This window comes from Apium graveolens, chromosome 1 (genome assembly GCF_009905375.1).
Source record: "Apium graveolens cultivar Ventura chromosome 1, ASM990537v1, whole genome shotgun sequence".
Classification (NCBI taxonomy): Eukaryota; Viridiplantae; Streptophyta; class Magnoliopsida; order Apiales; family Apiaceae; genus Apium; species Apium graveolens.
Genome location: NC_133647.1, coordinates 15,312,226 through 15,330,729, shown reverse-complemented (window position 1 = coordinate 15,330,729; position 18,504 = coordinate 15,312,226). Strand labels below are relative to the sequence as shown.

The 18,504-nt window shown below is 34.4% G+C and overlaps 1 non-coding gene across 1 annotated transcript; it reads right to left on the bottom strand.

Moving 5' to 3' along the window:
* Positions 1–13,251: 13,251 nt before the first annotated feature.
* Positions 13,252–13,358, bottom strand: LOC141680324 (small nucleolar RNA R71). Its single transcript, XR_012558309.1, has one exon. It is a non-coding gene; the product is annotated as a small nucleolar RNA R71 (small nucleolar RNA).
* Between the last annotated feature and the right edge of the window lie 5,146 nt (positions 13,359–18,504).

Genomic DNA, 18,504 nt, shown 5'->3' with positions numbered 1-18,504 from the left:
TATGTGATGAACTATTTATACCTTGAACGGTGGTAGTTCAAGTAGTATTCAGAAAGGATATAAGTATATTGGAGTATCTTGTAACTTCATCCTTTCAACTTATATCTAGTAAATGATTATCTTATGCATGAAAAAGATTTTGAGGAAAACGTTGAGACAAGGTTAGATATATGAGATCACCTTGCAACGATATTTTTATACAGTTATAAACTGGAACTCTGTGTATATTATACATGGCAGAGGATTTCAAAGATTTTGAAAAGTATATATACTGAATATTTTGCGACTTCGTCGCATTAAGAGGTCAAACTTGGTTCATTTCTTCTTGACCAAGACTTTCATGAGTACTATGAGAATGCTCATATATTGTTAATTATTATGCATATTATTTCGGTGGGCTTGTTGCTCACCCTTGCTTTCTTCTCTCATCACACAACATCAGATAGAAAAGATGAACAGGACCAAGCTTCCAATTTGCAAGCGGTTAGGAAATGTTCCGCAGTTTTCTGGAAGCATTGATGTGGCCGTAGCTGAGGTAGGATCTACCAATAGGCTAGGCTTCAACTATTGATGAACCAGACTTATGTATATTATGAATTGTAATAATGGCAAGGAATATGTAAATTATTCCGAAACCCTTTTGAGGTGAAATGGTTTATAATTGTGGAATAAATGACTTGTGTTATTTTTGGTTTTCATCTCTGAGACTATAACTTGTGGTGTGTGTGTGTATATTGTGGGGTCACAGTACGCAGTAGTTGGTTGATTGTTAAGGTTAAGTATTATTAAGGGAAATGGAACTCGTGACGACCCGGATCCCCGACCCCGGATCTGGGGGTGTTACAGTTTGCTACTTCCTTTCTTACATTATAATGCCTGCCAAAGAACCAAGAGCCATTGCGGTACTTGTTTTGTGGCTTGGATTGGACCGGGTCCAAGTTGGCAAAAACATAAAACGGAAGGAGGGTTTGTGACATTGTTCTCTCTTCTATCTTTAGAGGTAATATTGATGATTGTGTTAGTGCATCAAAGCCGCTTTTTCAGGTGTTGCGCATAGCTGAGTGTGATGAAAGGCCTGCTTTGGTAGATGTTGCATCTTCTATTAATTATGCAAAAGTCCAAATCAAGAAAATATTAACAAGTGGAAAAATTACTCATATAGAAATATAATGATTCCAAGTCTAAGGATCATTACATCATTATCATAGTAAAAATTACTTATAACACAACAGACATGTAGAATCACGCACTGGGTCTGTCTAGCACCATGTACATTTACATCTGCATGTGTATTTTACTTTAGTATCACTATACTTGTGATCAGTGAGATGTGATCATCAGTCAACCAACACACCATTCTTAATGCATTATTCTTATCCTTTAATAATAATACTCCATTATGGACCTTTTAGAATATTGATAATATTCTCATAATCTCATTTCTATGTCACATACTTAGAGATATAGAATTCATATCATATTCCAAGGATATTTGTTAGTCTAACATTTATATCGCAGTAAATTAAGACATAATAAACTGTAAAGGGAATAATCGATAGAACCTAAACTTTAATAATCCAAATGTCTTAAACTAAAACATTATAGTATTGTCTTTAGGGCAAAAATACTAATAATGTCCCATTTGCAATAGAGCAAATCACGCATGTATCTAATACGCATGGAACTAGTATGACCATCGTGTTTCTACTGCGGCAAAGCCTTAGTGAGTGGGTCTACAACATTATCATTATTCCGTACTTTACATATATATCTCCTTGATCATTAATCTTATTAATAAGGTGATATCGCCTAGGCACATGCCCAAACAGTCTTCTTGGCTATTTTGAAAGCATCAATTTGTTTGGCTTTAATTTTAGAATTATCAATATTCTTGTTATGAACTATTCCATCTAACATCACTTATATTTAGACAAAACACAAAACAGACATAGACATATAATCATCCATTTCTGTCAAAAAATTAGGTTCAGAAATTAGCATTAGTGTAACCCTTTACAACCAGCTCCCTATCTTCTCCATACACCAAATATAAATCTTTAGTCCTCTTTAAGTACTTAAGAATATTCGTGACAACTATCCAGTGACCCTCACCTGAATTAAACCGGTATCTGCTCCTCATGCTCAAACCATACGAAACAACAGGACAAGTACATTTTATTACACATATTATAGATCCAATTGCTGAAGTATATGGAACTTTCTCAAATGACCTTTATCATCTAATGATTTACGGGGCAATTTGAAGGGTTTCGAGCACATAAATGCAACGGAAACAGCAATTAAAAATGTGAAAAATCAGAATTTTTGAAACCCGCCGCAGGATCCATGCGAAAAATATATATTTAATTCATAGATCATATTGTTTACCTTAAAAAGCTTTATCAATTGGTTGACTAATGGAGATCCAAAGCTTGTTCAATCACCATGCATCCCGCTCTCGCGATCTACGCTCTATCGGTATCCACACGAATGCTTAAACTCAAGGTTTGGATGTGTACTAGAACAAACTCATTTCTTCTTGCTCTCTCCATCTTCTCTCTTGGTGACTAGGGTTTTAGTAAAAGTCTTGCACACGAAAAAATAGCCACATAAGAGATATTATATAGAGAGTAGATAAACGAATTATAACTCTTAACTAATTAGGAGTTATTATTAATTCGAAATTCCTATTTGTATTAATTAAGTCTCACTTAATTTTTTAACAAATAAATTTCATAATTATTATTAGTAAATTTGAATATCATTATTTATCTAATTAATTAAGTCAAACTTAATTAATATTATAAATAATTCAAATTACTTTAATTTAATTTAAATCCAATTTAAATTAAATAATCCTTCAAGCATTCTTTGTGTGTGACCCTATAGGTTATTATTACATTGGCAACGAATTTTAAATCTAATTTAAAATCATAAACAATGAGCGGCATCTAGTAATACATCATTGCTACCCAAGTAATAATAATTGAATCGGTGATCGATTAAACCTTTCGTGAATAATGTATAATGTAATATAATCCCTTTAACCAAATATTATAGATTAAACTAGAGGCATATAATGTGTCATCCTCATCATAGATTAATCCAAGTTTCCTTGATCAATGAGTAGACTATCATATCAAATCAACATTTGAGCGTGGCCACGTATTTCATAGTCTAGCTCACACAAGAGGCCAATAATATCACTCCTAAAATAGGAGGGTTAAATCTCATCTAGATCATTCATATTTCTCATACGATTCGTAATATACCCAATGTCCACTTTTATCATTACCCGGTCAAGGATAACTTTTAATGGAATCAACGTATATTAATTCTCGTATAGAAATATAATGACTTCAGGTCTAAGGACCATTACATCATTATCACTGTGAGAATTACTTATGACACAACAGACATGTAGAATCTCACATCGGGTCTGTCCAACAGCATGCACATATACATCTGCCTGTGTTTTTGACTTTAGTATCACTAAACCTATGATCAATGAGATGTGATCATCAGTCAACAAACACACTGGTCTTAATGTATTATTATTGTCCCTTAATAATAATACTCGACTAGGGACCTTTAGGAATATTGATATTATTCTCATAATCTCATTTCTAAGTCACGCACTTAGATATATAGAATTGCATATCATATTCCAAGGACATTTATTAATCTAACATTTATATCGCAGTAAATTAAGAATTAATAAATTATAAAGGGAATAATCGAAAGAACATAAACATTAATAATCCAAATGTCTTTAACTAAAACATCATAGTGTTGTCTCTAGGGCACAAACACTAACAATCTCCCACTTGCACCAGAGCCAATCACCCATGTATCTAATACTCATGGAACTAGTATGACCATCGTGCTTCTACTGCGACAAAGCCTTAGTCAGTGGGTCTGCAACACTATCATTAATATGCACTTTACATTTATATCTCCTTGACCATTAATCTCATTAATAAGGTGATATCGCCTAAGGACATGCGTAAATAGTCTCCTTGGCTATTTCAAAAATATCAATATATTCGGCTTCCTTTATAGAATCATCAATGTTCTTGCTATGAACTATTCCAGGTAACATCATTTATATTTAGACAAAACACAAACCAGACATAGACACATAATTATCTTTTGAGATCACTATCCCATGAGACATCGAAACATTTCCTTTCTTTGTCTCCTGCATCCTAAAATGATGTAATATTTTATCAATATATGTACTCCGACTAGATCGATTAATCTCTTCAATCTATCTCTATAGATCTTAATCCCTAATATATAGGTAGCATCGCCTAAGTCTTTCACGGAGAAACTATTTCTTAACCAAGTCTTAACAGACTGTAGAGAAGGTATGTCGTTCCTTATTTGTTATATGTCATCTACATATAATACTAGGAATATCACATAGCTCCCACTAACCTTCTTGTAAACACATGGTTCATCTTCATTTTAAATAAAGCCAAACTCTTTGACCGTTTCATCAAAATGAATATTCATTCTCCTTGAGGCTTGTTTCAATCTATAAATAGATAGAAGCAACAAACTATCTTAGCAAACTTTAGATCGACAAAACCCTCAGGTTGTATCATATATACATCCTCTTCAAGGCTCCCATATAAGAAAGCAGTTTTGACATCCATTTGCCAAATCTCATAGTCAAAGTAAGCAATTATTGCTAAAAAAATCCTGATAGACTTGACCATAGTAACCGATGAAAAATTCTCATCATAGTCTATACCATAAATTAGTTTGAAACTTTTGCCACTAGTCGCGTCTTATAGGTCTGTACTTTACCATCCATGTCAGTTTTCTTCTTGAAAACCCATTTGCAACCTATAGGTTTTACCCCTTTGAGTTGATCAACTAAAGTCAATACTTTATTTTGATACATGGATTCCATCTCGGATTTCATGGCCTCAAGCCATCTCTCGGAGTCTGAACTGTTCATAGCATCTTGGTAGGTGAGAGGCTTATCATTATCCGCAAGCATCACATCACCATCTTGAGTCAAAAAAAATTCATAATTTCTCCCGGGCTCATGGTGAATCCTACTAGATCTATGAATAACCTGTGTTTCTTGGACATGATTACTTTCAACATTTTGATGTACATCCTAAACTTATTCCAACTCAGGTTCAATTTTATCATGTGGTTCTCGATGATGTATTGTCCTCCCACTGATTTTCTTATAAAGTAGTTCTCCCTCAAGAAATACAGCGGCCCGAGCAATAAACACTTTGTTCTCGGAAGGATTATAAAAACTATACCCTAGTCTCACTTGGGTATCCCACAAAATAGCATCTATCTAATTTTGGTCCAAGCTTGTCAGAGGTTAAACATTTTACAAACATTTCACGTCCCCAAATTTTCATAAATGACATGCTATAACATTTATCACTCTATATCTCATACGGAGTATTTTGAACCGCTTTAATCGGAACTTGGTTAAGTGTATATCCAGCCGTTTCTAGAGCATAACCCTAGAAACTGAATGGAAGATCCGCTTGATTCATCATCGATCGCACTATATCCAACAAGGTACAATTTCTCCTCTCAGAATCTCTATTCCATTGAGGTGTTCTAGAAGGAGTAAGTTATGTTACACTATCACACTCCTTCAAGAAACTCTTGAAATTGAGGCTTAAGTATTCTCCTCCATGATCTGATCGTAGAACTTTTATAGTTTCCTCTGTTTGCTTTTTTACTTCAGCCTTATATTCTTTGAACATTTCAAAAGAATCGGATTTTATTCTTCATAAGAACCACATATCCATATCTACTGAAATCATCAGTAAATGTTATGATGTAGTATAAGCCACCCATAGCCATCATACGTATTCGACCATATACATCATTATGTATAAGTCATAATCATTTGGTGGCCCTTTCACCTGATCAGGTAAAAGAAGCTTTAGTCATTTTATCAATGAGACAAAGTTCGCATCTTCCGTATGATTCAAAATCAAACTTATCCAAGTATCCATCTATATGTAACTCAGAAATGTGTTTCTCATTAATATGGCTTAATGACAATGCTAGAGGTAATGTTTGATTTGAGTCATCTTAGAACATATAAATTGTTAACTAATTGTGCAACATTATAAGCCTTATCATTAAAATAGAATAAACAACTATTGTTTATTTAATTAAAATGAAAACCTTTCTTGTCCTGACAAGAAATTGATTTAATGTATCCCCTAAAGTTAGGCACGTAATAACAAGTTATCAAGTTCTCAATCTCGCCTATATGGGCAAAATTAGGTATCGAGTTCCTTCAACTAGAGCAACAACTTTTGCTCCAATTCTAACCCGATACCTGAAGTTTGAGCATTGCTAGTCTTATTCTTTAGATCTTCCAAACAAGCTCGACAATTTAACTTCTAATCATCCAGTTATTTTCACAGAAATGACAATCATCTCCGTTAGCAACACCACTATCAGGCTTCAAAAGCCCTTTGGGATTGGACTTTGGTTTGGCACTAAATAAGATCAAATCTTCACCTTGCATGTCCACTTTCCTTTCCATTTGCATTCCATGTGTGCATCATCAATCTAGACGTAATTCATGCCTTTACCGTGTTATTTTCAGCAGTTCTAAACATGCTTAACAACTCAGTGAGTGTTCTGTTTATCTCATTCCTTTTGTTCTTAACAAACTAAGAATATAAGTTGTTCAAAGATTGTTTGATCAAATCAAGCTGAGTCTCTAGACTATTCTTGAAACCCAAAATATCAAGGTACATATACATGTCATCTTTAGAACATGTGGTCCAACCGGATATCATTCTCCTATTAACGCAAAAGTATGGTGCCTTATTATTGTCAAATCTTTTTAACGAGCCTATCCTTCAAATATCCTTTGAAGGTGCTCAATCATATCAAAAGCATCATTATGCTCTTGTTGCTTCTAAAGCTCAGCACTCATAATTACAAGCATGAGACATGAAACATTAGTTCAATAATCAATTTGCTTCTGGTAAGCATTTTGTTCAACACATGTTTCAATCTCAGCTAGAAGAAATAAGGGAGGGGTTTGAGTGACATCCTTGAACCTAAGGACAATCCTCAAGTTCCCATGTCAATTGAGGAAATTATTTCATGTCAACTTGTCCTTCTCAAGGACTATTATATAGAGAAGTTATTTGTGTTATTTGTCATTTGATATCTACAATATTAAAGTGCATAAAATGACTTAGTCTACAGATGATCATTAAATTATGTTCAAGTGATTATTCATATATATACACAATATATATCTCCCATTATTTTTATCAAATCAATAGCCCCAACTATTAATTCGGAAAGAATATCTTCTATATCCTTTCTAGTGAGCCAAGATCCATATTTCACCATGCCTTAGGTCAGCTTTGGCTTTTCTCCTAAAACATGATTATTTAGGTAGACAATATTTGTAAATTATATCAACTATACAACTCTTGGATAGCTTGGTGGAACAATATTTGTTCATATTTATCTAATAAATCTCGCCAAACTCTATGCCTCTAAGTTCACAATCCTATTGTGGTAACTTAGTTAAGTCAAACCCAATAGTCAAAAGTATTAATATACTTCAACACATCTCCCATAATATATGGGAGTACTTCGCTTTGGCAAACCCACTCCTTATCGATCTAGGGTTAACGCATTAGACTTAATAGAAGGCATCCGATCAACTTAATATTAACTTTAGGGTTTTGTTAATTTTAAAACGATCATGATCCTATCATAAAGAGATTCCCAATTTTTTCTTGAATAAAATACTTCAAATCAATATTCGTCAATAGTTTGAGTACGGTCTCGCTTAAAACCCACAACCTTACAAGTTCAAAGAACTCGCTTTTGACAAAACTGCCCCATGTCAGAAATAAAGAAAATTTGTATTTTATTTCTTATTTCATAAACACGAGAATCTCATAATCGTTTGTTCATTTTAAAATCTTGAGTCGTTACAGATTTTATCTTGTTTAGCAAGCATGGCATGAGTTTCGTATCTAATACATATATCCTTAATCTAATTAAGCATGCATCTTTATAAACTACTCTACACATACATTCATCATATGCGCATATATATGTAAAGTGCAATAAATAAACGTGATTGTTTATGGCTTTATCCTATGTGATCTTCATCAAGCTAATGACAAAGATCTAGGTCAATCTAAGGTGAAAAATAAATACAATCTAACTATGACATGTATTTTTCTTGTATTGCTTCCTTGGATGGCCTCCATGTGGGATTACCCTTGATCTTCAAATCTTCATGTCTTCATGTACATTACAAGAATGAAATACAAAAACTAATCTAATGAACTTACGAGAAGAACTCGAGTTACATTCGAGATTTAAAAATTACAAGATTAAACGACATGCAAGCCGTATTTAAAAAACCAAAACCATTAACCTAAGGTCATAAGCCATAACCATCCACCATGCTCAATTAACACATAAAAACATGTTAAAACACATAATATAATCTTAACATATCATACCCATCATGATCTAATCATAAAAATCAAATATGGCAAAAATCAGAAAATTTGAAATTAAATCTGATAACATTAAATTGCAGATTACAGGGCCTAAACGACGTCAAACGCCTTACAGATCAGTTGATGATAGCTTTAGCTATCTGTTTCGTTCAGACGCTCGATTACATATGAAATAGCATATTCGTTCGCCAAAATCGGACACCAAACCCAGATTTCAGCAAATCCGCTGCATCCGATTCAGAATCGTATCAAATACGATTCTTATAATAAGAACAAATACAAAACATATATATATATATATATCAGTATATATACAGATTATATAATCATCATATGATTATACAACTCTCATGAATATCATATATTCAAAACATATACATACATACGCATATATAAACATAACATGTAAAATATACAAAATCGCATACATAACAGTTATGGAATATTGTATACATGTTATCATCATAAAATCAGTAAAAATATAAATGAATTAAACACTTTTCGCAAGTAGCTCTTATGCCATTGAAGGGTTTCGAACACATAAATGCAACGGAAATAGTAATTAAAAACGTGAAAAATCAGAATTTTCGAAACCCTCCGCGGGATCCATGTGAAAAATATATATTTAATTCGTAGATCAGATTGTTTACCTTAAGAAGCTTTACCAATTGGTTGACTAATGGAGATCCAAAGCTTGTTCAATCACCACGCATCCCGCTCTCGCGATCTACGCTCTATCGGTATCCACACGAATGCTTGAACTCAAGGATTGGATATGTACTAGCACAAAATCGTTTCTTCTTGCTCTCTCCATCTTCTCTCTTGGTGGCTAGGGTTTTAGTAAAAGTCTTGCACACGAAAAAATCAGCCACACAAGAGATATTATATAGAGAGTAGAAAAACGAATTATAACTCTTAACTAATTAGGAGTTATTATTAATTCGAAATTCCTATTTGTATTATAACTAAGTCTTACTTAATTATTTAACAAATAAATTTCATAATTAATATTAATAAATTTGAATATCATTATTTATCTAATTAATTAAGTCAAACTTAATTAATATTATAAATAATTCAAATTACTTTAATTAAATTTAAATTCAATTTAAATTAAATTATCCTTCAAGCATTCTTTGTATGTGACCCTATAGGTTATTATTACATTGGCAACGAATTTTAAATCTAATTTAAAATCGTAAACAATATGCGGCATCTAGTAATACATCATTGCTACCCAAGTAATAATAATTGAATCGGTGATCGATTAAACCTTTCATGATTAATGTACAATATAATATAATCCCTTTAGCCAAATATTATAGATTAAACAAGAGGCATGTAATGTGTCATCCTCATCATAGTTTAATCCAAGTTTCCTTGATCAATGAGTAGACTATCATATCAAATCAACATTTGAGCGTGGCCACACATTTCATAGTCTAGCTCACACTAGAGGCCAATAATATCACTCCTAAAATAGGAGGGTTAAATCTCATCTAGATCATTCATATTTCTCATACGATTCATAATATACCTAATGTCTACTTTTATCATTACTCGGTCAAGGATAACTTTTAATGGAATCAATGTATATTAATTATCGTATAGAAATATAATGACTTCAGGTCTAAGGACCATTACATCATTATCATTGTGAGAATTACTTATGACACAACAGACATGTAGAATCTCACATCGGGTCTGTCCAACACCATGCACATATACATCTGTCTGTGTTTTTGACTTTAGTATCACTATACCTATGATCAATGAGATGTGATCATCAGCTAACAAACACATTGGTCTTAATGCATTATTATTGTCCCTTATTAATGATACTCGACTAGGGACCTTTAGGAATATTGATATTATTCTCATAATCACATTTCTAAGTCACGTACTTAAAGATATAGAATTGCATATCATATCCCAAGGACATTTATTAATCTAACATTTATATCGCAGTAAATTAAGAATTAATAAATTATAAAGAGAATAATCGATAGAACATAAACATTAATAATCTGAATGTCTTTAACTAATACATCATAGTGTTATCTGTAGGGCACAAACACTAACACAATTATCCTTCGAGATCATTATCTCATGAGACATTGAAACATATCCTTTCTTTTCCTTCTGCATCCTAAAATAATGTAATACTTTATCAATGTATGTACTTTTAATAGGTCACTTAATCTTCTAATATATCTCTATAGATCTTGATCTTTGATATATAGGTAGCATCGCCTAAGTCTTTCATCGAGAAACTATTTCTCATACAAGTCTTAACAACTTGTAGAGAAGGTATGTCACTCTCTACTTACTATATATCATCTACATATAATAGTAGGAATGTCACATGGCTCCCACTAACCTTATTATAAACACATAGTTCATCTTCATTTTGAATAAATATAAACTCTTTGACTATTTCATCAAAATGAATATTCCATATCCTTGATGCTTGCTTCAATCTATAAATAGATAGAAGTAACTTACAAACCATCTTAGCAAACTTTGGATCGACAAAACCCTCAGGTTGTATCATATATTCATCCTCGTCAAGGATCCCATATAGGAAAGTGTCAGGACGAAAACACGCGCTAAAATTACACGCAAGTATACGCGTTCGCAAGTAATATAGAATACTTTCTAGTTCGTTCCCACAGAGACTGGTTTAGGTTAAATTCAGAATGTGCACATATGCATCAATGTATGATTATCGTTCAATGCTAAGACAAGTAACAAGTTGAGATGTTTTATAACTAAGATTAAACTAACATGCAAATAACTAAGAGATTAATAGGTTGAATTAACTATATGAGCTAAACATGGGATACCAACTTCATTACTACTTCATTCAAAGTCATTGTTCTTAACCTTAGCATGCAATGGTGATGACAACTAATCTAATAACACGAAACTAGTAAACGCCAACTTTCGTTGTACGAATACCCTACTACCAGACATTCACAAAAGAGATAGAAGCTGAATAGACACCAATTATGCTGAGACCCTATATGTCTATAGAATTCGACAACATAGAGGTTTAATATGTAAGTTATCTATCGTGATTACATAGGACAAGTAAGATGCTTAAAATTACCTATAAATCATGCATAACACATACATGAACCTATACTATCATGACAAGTTCTAAACCTCTATATTCACTATCGCTTCAATAGAGATTAACACATTATCTTATAAACTGAATAAATATATCAAAGTACGTTAACAAGAGAATTAGGTTCAAACAATCAAGAAAACAAGCATCCAAGATTACAAATTAAGCAAAGAATCACAAGTAAAAACAAGATCTTTTTCTCCTTCGTTGTATTGTGCTATTAGGTCTTCTCGTTGCCATCTCCTTGCTCTCCATTATCAAAAATGTCATTTTGGAGTCTTTAAATACAAGCCCATTGAATTAGGAGTCCAGTAAATCAGTCTTTTATTCAAATAAGGATTCAAAAATTTCAACCTAGCGCAACCGCTCAGTGATCCCGCGCGGCTGCCCTGTACTTCTGCCAAACCAGCACGACCGCTCCCAAGTGTAGCGCGGCCGCCCTGTCTTTCTGGAAAATCTGGATTTTTCTCATTTTCTTGACTTCTCGTGCTGGTTTCTTTCGCGCAATCAACCGAGGCTCCATCCTAACACCCTTCTAGCATAAAAACAATGTCAAATCTATTCCTCCTTTCGATTATGCCCTGAAATGCAAAACACTACAAAAACACATCAAAATCACAAATAACTTGAGTACAAAACACCAATTCGAGCCTTTACGAAGCATTCTAAGTGGATATAAATGCCACTTAACACACCCCCAAACTTGAATCGATGTTTGTCCTCAAGCATAAACAGACTCAAAGAACAAAAAATAAAAATTCATGAATGCAACTACATGAATGCAATGATCCCCTCAGAATAACTAAACCAACCAATGAGCAATATCTCAAAGAATGCAATAATTCGCACAAAGTTCAATCAAATCCCACAAATTAACTTACAAACCAAAAATGTGCGTGTGTGCAATTGTTTAACAGATATACTCTTGCAACAAGGTCAATAATCATAACTCACCACTTGCCAAGACAATCACAAGGTTATAAACAGAATAAACAATAAACTCAAAATGACTGACAACACTTCAATTTTATCAGAGTTATACAAGAATTCATGCTTTTATTGATAACACATAACAAACATCAATATGCTTATTTGATCGTGCAATGAGCAAGGTCCACAAAAGACTTATGCAATAATACCCATGTAGCGAGCGTTAGGTTAGCGGATCCCAGACTATAAAAGCCTTAGGTCACTAGGCACAAAGTCAACTAGAACTTAATAACTCGAGTATTAAAGAGCCTACTCGTGATCAATTATGCATAACACATATTTTTTTTCTTTTTCTTTTTTTCTTTTTTTTCATTTTTTCTTCTATTTTTTATTCATAATTTCCGGACGAATGTGTTTCGCTCAATCTCGCTCAACCCTAGCTACTCATATAAATACGAGCTAGCTACTAGCCATTTGACACATAGCCACAACTAACATTGAAATCCAATATTTTTCTCCAAATTTAAAAATCCATATTATTTCATCATTAAGAGAATAACATAAATTCTAGACATAAACAAGTGATTAAACCTTGACAAACAAATAAGTCATGATCATGATCTAGCACTCAAGCAACCTATAAGACTTAGTGAAAGTTTCCCTATGGCAAAGACAGCTGCAATTAGAATCGCTCTTACTAAATTTACGCAGCAATCGGGAGAGTCTTTATGTGAAGCTTTGTAGCATTATAAGGAGATGCTTAGGAAGTGTCCTCATCATGGGATGTCTGACTGGATGATTATCAACTGCTTTTATAATGGCTTGGGAGCACAGTCTAGACCCATGCTCGATGCAGCATCAGGTGGAGCCTTATGGGCTAAGAGCTATGATGAAAATTATGAGTTAATTGAACTGATGGCTGCTAATGAATACCAGAATCCAACTCAGATACTACCTCAAGGCAAGATAGCAGAAATTCTGGAGGTGGATACAACTACTGCTATAGCTGCTCAGCTTAAGGCTATAACGATGAAGCTGGATTCTTTGGCTAATTATGGAGTTAATCAGATCACAAGTGTCTGTGAGCTTTGTGCTGGTGGCCACGAGACAGAACAGTCTGCTATTTCTAGTGAATCATCTCAGTTCGTGAGTAACTTTTAGAGGTCGCAGCAACCAGTTCTAGCCACATATCATCCTAAAAACCGCAATCATCCTAACTTCAGCTGGAGCAACAATCAGAATGCGGTGCAACAGCCTTATCAGCAGTATGCAGCAAAGCAATTTAACCCTCATAGTTTTCAACAACCGCAATACGCATAAAGACATCAACTCCAACTTTAACAACTACCCCATGGAGGTACAAGTCAATCTAATGAAAAATTTGAATTGGAGGAGTTGAGGCTCATGTAGAAGAGCCAAGCAGTTTCAATTAAGACCTTGGAGAATCAAATTGGGTAGATTGCTAATGCCTTGCTGAATCGACAACCTGGTACACTCCCTAGTGACACAGAAGTTCCAGGAAAGAAGGAAGCAAAAGAGCAGGTTAAGGCAATTACATTGAGGTTTGGGAAGGTTGCAAGCCCCGAAAAATCTCAAGTTCCAGAATCTGAAGTTGTAGCTGAAGAAGATGTGCAGAAGGAAGCAGAAGTGGAAGGAAGGAAGAAAAATGTGGAACACACTCCTCCTGAGGGTAATACAGGGGAGAAATAGGTCTATCCTCCACCTCCCTTTCCTAAGAGGCTGCAGAAGCGGAAGCTGGATAAGCAATTTGCTAAGTTTCTGGAGGTGTTCAAGAAACTTCATATCAACATACCTTTCGCTGAAGCTCCTGAACAGATGCCTAGCTATGTGAAGTTTATGAAAGGTATTCTCTCTCGGAAAGTGAAATCGATGACTTAGAGACTGTTGCTCTTACGGAGGAATGCAGTGCTGTGCTGCAACAGAAGTTACCTCCGAAGCTTAAAGATCCTGGAAGCTTCACTATTCCTTGCACCATCGGAAACTTATTATTTGACAAGTGTTTATATGATTTGGGAGCTAGCATCAATCTGATGCCTTTGTCTGTCTTCAGGAAGTTGGACTTACCCGATCAAAAGCCTACATATATGTCCTTGCAGTTGGTCGATTGTTCAATTACATATCCACGAGGCATTGTAGAGGATGTCTTGGTCAAGGTGGACAAACTCATCTTTCCTGCTGACTTTGTAATTCTTGATTTCGAGGAGGATAAAAAGATTCCCATAATCTTGGGAAGACCATTCTTTGCTACTGGTCGAACCTTAATTGATGTGTAGAAGGTGAGATCACTATGCAAGTACAGGATCAGGATGTGACCTTTAATGTTTTCAATGCCATGAAATTCCCTACTGATAATGAGGGGTGCTTAAAAGTGGAATTGGTTGATTCTGTGGTTATTTCAGAGCTTGATCAAATGTTAAGGTCTGATGCCTTAGAGAAAGCCTTGATGGGGAATTCAGATAGTGAAGATGATGAAGGTGATGAGCAGTTGTAATATTTGAATGCTTCTCCTTGAAGCGAAGGATGGATATGCCTTTTGAATCTCTTGGATTGTCAAAACTCAAAAATGCGGAGGGGCGTCTCAAGCCATCTATTGAGGAAGCTCCTACACTCGAGCTTAAACCTTTGCCTGAACACTTAAGGTATGTGTTTTTAGGTGATGCATCTACTTTACCTGTTATTATTGCATCTGACCTTTCAGGTAGTGACGAGGAAAAGCTCTTGAGAATTCTGAGAGAGCTCAAATCGGTAATTGGATGGACTATAACAAATATTAAGGGAATCAACCCTTCATATTGCATACATAAAATTCTGCTAGAAGAAGGAAGCAAGCCGACTGTTGCGCAACAGAGAAGGCTAAATATGATTATGAAATAGGTCGTGAAGAAGGAAATTCTCAAATGGCCTGATGTATGGATCATCTACCCTATTTCTAACAGTTCTTGGGTGAGCCCAGTTCAGCGTGTGCCGAAGAAAGGAGGCATCACCGTGGTTGCTAATGAAAAGAATGAGCTCATTCCTACTCGTATAGTCACGGGGTGGAGAGTTTGCATGGATTACAGGAAGCTGAACAAAGCCACGAGGAAGGATCACTTCCCTCTTCCTTATATTGATCAGATGCTTGACAGGTTGGCTGGGCATGAGTACTATTGTCTTCTGGATGGTTATTTGGGCTATAATCAGATTTGCATTGCTCCAGAAGATCAAGAAAAGACAACCTTCACTTGTCCGTTTAGTACTTTTTCCTTCAGAAGAGTTTCTTTTGGGTTATGTGGTGCATCAGCCATATTTCAGAGATGCATGATGGCCATTTTCTCTGACATGATTGGTCATAATATGGAGGTGTTCATGAAAGATTTTTCTGTGTTCGGAGATTCTTTCGACGAGTGCTTGCAAAATCTTGGCGCGGTTCTTAAAAGGTGTGTTGAGACCAATCTGGTTCTCAACTGGGAGAAATATCACTTTATGGTGCAACAGGGCATCATTCTTGGGTACAAGGTCCCTAGTAAAGGTCTTGAGGTGGACAAATCCAAGGTGGGGGTCATTGAAAACCTTCCTCCACTAATTTTTGTTAAGGGAATCCGCAGTTTTCTTGGTCATGGGGGTATCTATCGATTGTTCATCAAGGATTTTTCTAAAATCTCTAAACCATTGTGCAATATATTAGAGAAAGATGTCCCTTTCAAGTTTGATGATAAGTGTCTAGTTGATTTTGAGAGCTTAAAGAAGAGCTTGATCACGACACTTGTTGTTAGGTCACACAACACTGTAGAAGGGGGTTGAATACAGTGTAGAATATAATCAAATCGATTTCGAACACAAGTAACAGTAAACAGATATATTCGATATAATAAACTCTGTTACAATGGAACTGTTCTCTCTCAGTGATGAACAAATATCACGAGAGCTGCTAGGTTACAACGTATGATCTTCTCGATAATGATAACACTTATTGTATAAACCTATGCCTGTGTTTATATAGTACACAGTTACAAGATAACTTTTAATTGATCTGGAATATAATTTTGTCTCCTAAAATATATCAATGAGATATCTTATACAATTTTTTAAGTCCTCTAACTCTTTTCATGCATATCTTCTCTTTGTATTAGTCTTGATCTTCTTTCCTGTAAATTAGCTTCCTTACTTAACTGTTAGTCCTCTCGTACTTAAGTCCTGATATCCATCTTCTGATATTTATCTTTTAATAATCTAAGTTCTGATATCCTTAAGTTCTGACTTCCAGTAAGTACTGATTCTAGTAAGTACTGATATTTCCTGTTTGTTAAGATCTGAAACTAAACATGAAACATATTAAACATGACATCTCAAATATATCTAACAATCTCCCTCAACTTGTAAATTATGCAAAATATACAAGTTAATAGATTTGATGATGTCAAAAACATTTAAGTTCAAATGCAATGAGAGTTTAATAAGACTATTAACTACAACTTACAGTCCTTGTAGCTTTACCAGTATCAATGGATCAATCTAAATCCATGATGATTCTTAACAAAATCTCTTACCAGCTTGTCTTCAGCTTTCCTCAGAAATTCAACTAACTGTGCTTTAACCTGCATCATTTCTTCATCTTTATTATCATCAATTTGATAAATGGCTGTTCTGAGAGCTTGAATTGATGTTCTTTCAAGTCCATCACCAAGTCTGATAACTCTAGGATGTGAAGAGTTTTCATTATAACATAAGCATTTTCCTTTTAGAATAACTTCCACCTTAGCAGAATTCTTCAGCATAGGAATTTCTCTTCCATCACCTTTAGTAATCATTGGTATATACTGAGAAGTCTTTGTACAGAGATTCTAAATAGATCTCTTATAGCCTTCAAAATATATTCTGACCATCTTCTTGTAACATCAGATTTTACTTCCAGAAGATAGTGAATATGTTGAAGTTCTCTGACAGACTTCTTTAGCACATCAGTATCAGCTAGTCTGTAAGTTAATCCGTCATTGAGAAATAAAATCAATTTCTCCTTTAGATTTTCCTTATCATGAGCATCAATCACGATTTGAGCAGACAACACTTTGTCAAGGTGCTTTTGTTTGATTTTTTCATATGGTTTGTCTGTCAACATGAAAGGATCTCTTAGAGTAACTTCTACTCCTGTTTGTATCTTTTCTTCATCAGAACCTAATCCAGCTTTATCTCTAGGTTGCTTGGATCTCAACCCAAATGTTGCAAGTTGATTCATCATAAGATTGGATTTTGGTTCAACTGGAGTAGTTTTCTTCCATAACAGCTTCTTCTTATCAGCAATTGTCATCTTTTCCAAATTAACTTGATCAGAATTTGTTGTTTCTTCTGTAACTTGCTATTCATTATTCTGAATAACTTGAGCAGTGTCAGAGGTTGTTTTAGATTCTTTAACTATCTTTCTTCTCTTCAGAACTTGAACAGTTTCATCTTCTATCAAATCTTCATCTTGCATTGTAGTTTGATAGACTGGAATGGAAGAACTTATCTTTCCCAATCTTTAAAGGTTCACTAACCTTTTCTCAATCTCAGTTTGTGATCTAGTTTTGGACTTTGAAGTCTCAGAATTTGACTTTTCCCTGATCACAATGCCTTTTTCCTTAGGCCTTGGAGATTTCTTTGTATCAAAAGCTTTAGACTTAAGATTTGTCTTCTCAGCTACAAATCTAGCTTCTTCCTCCTTGAGAGTTTCCAAATCCATTTCTGGATTTTATTTCAGAAATAATCTTCTAGCTATCTCTTCATCAAGTGTCTGGATTTTAGGATTTTTGTAATAAACAGTAGTATGCTTCCCTTTCAGCTTCAGAGTTTGTAAAAACTTCTGAGAGTCTTTAGATTCTGACTGAATCAGAATATCAGAACTTGACATCAGACTTTGCTTATCAGAACTTGACTTCAGACTTTTAGCATTCATAG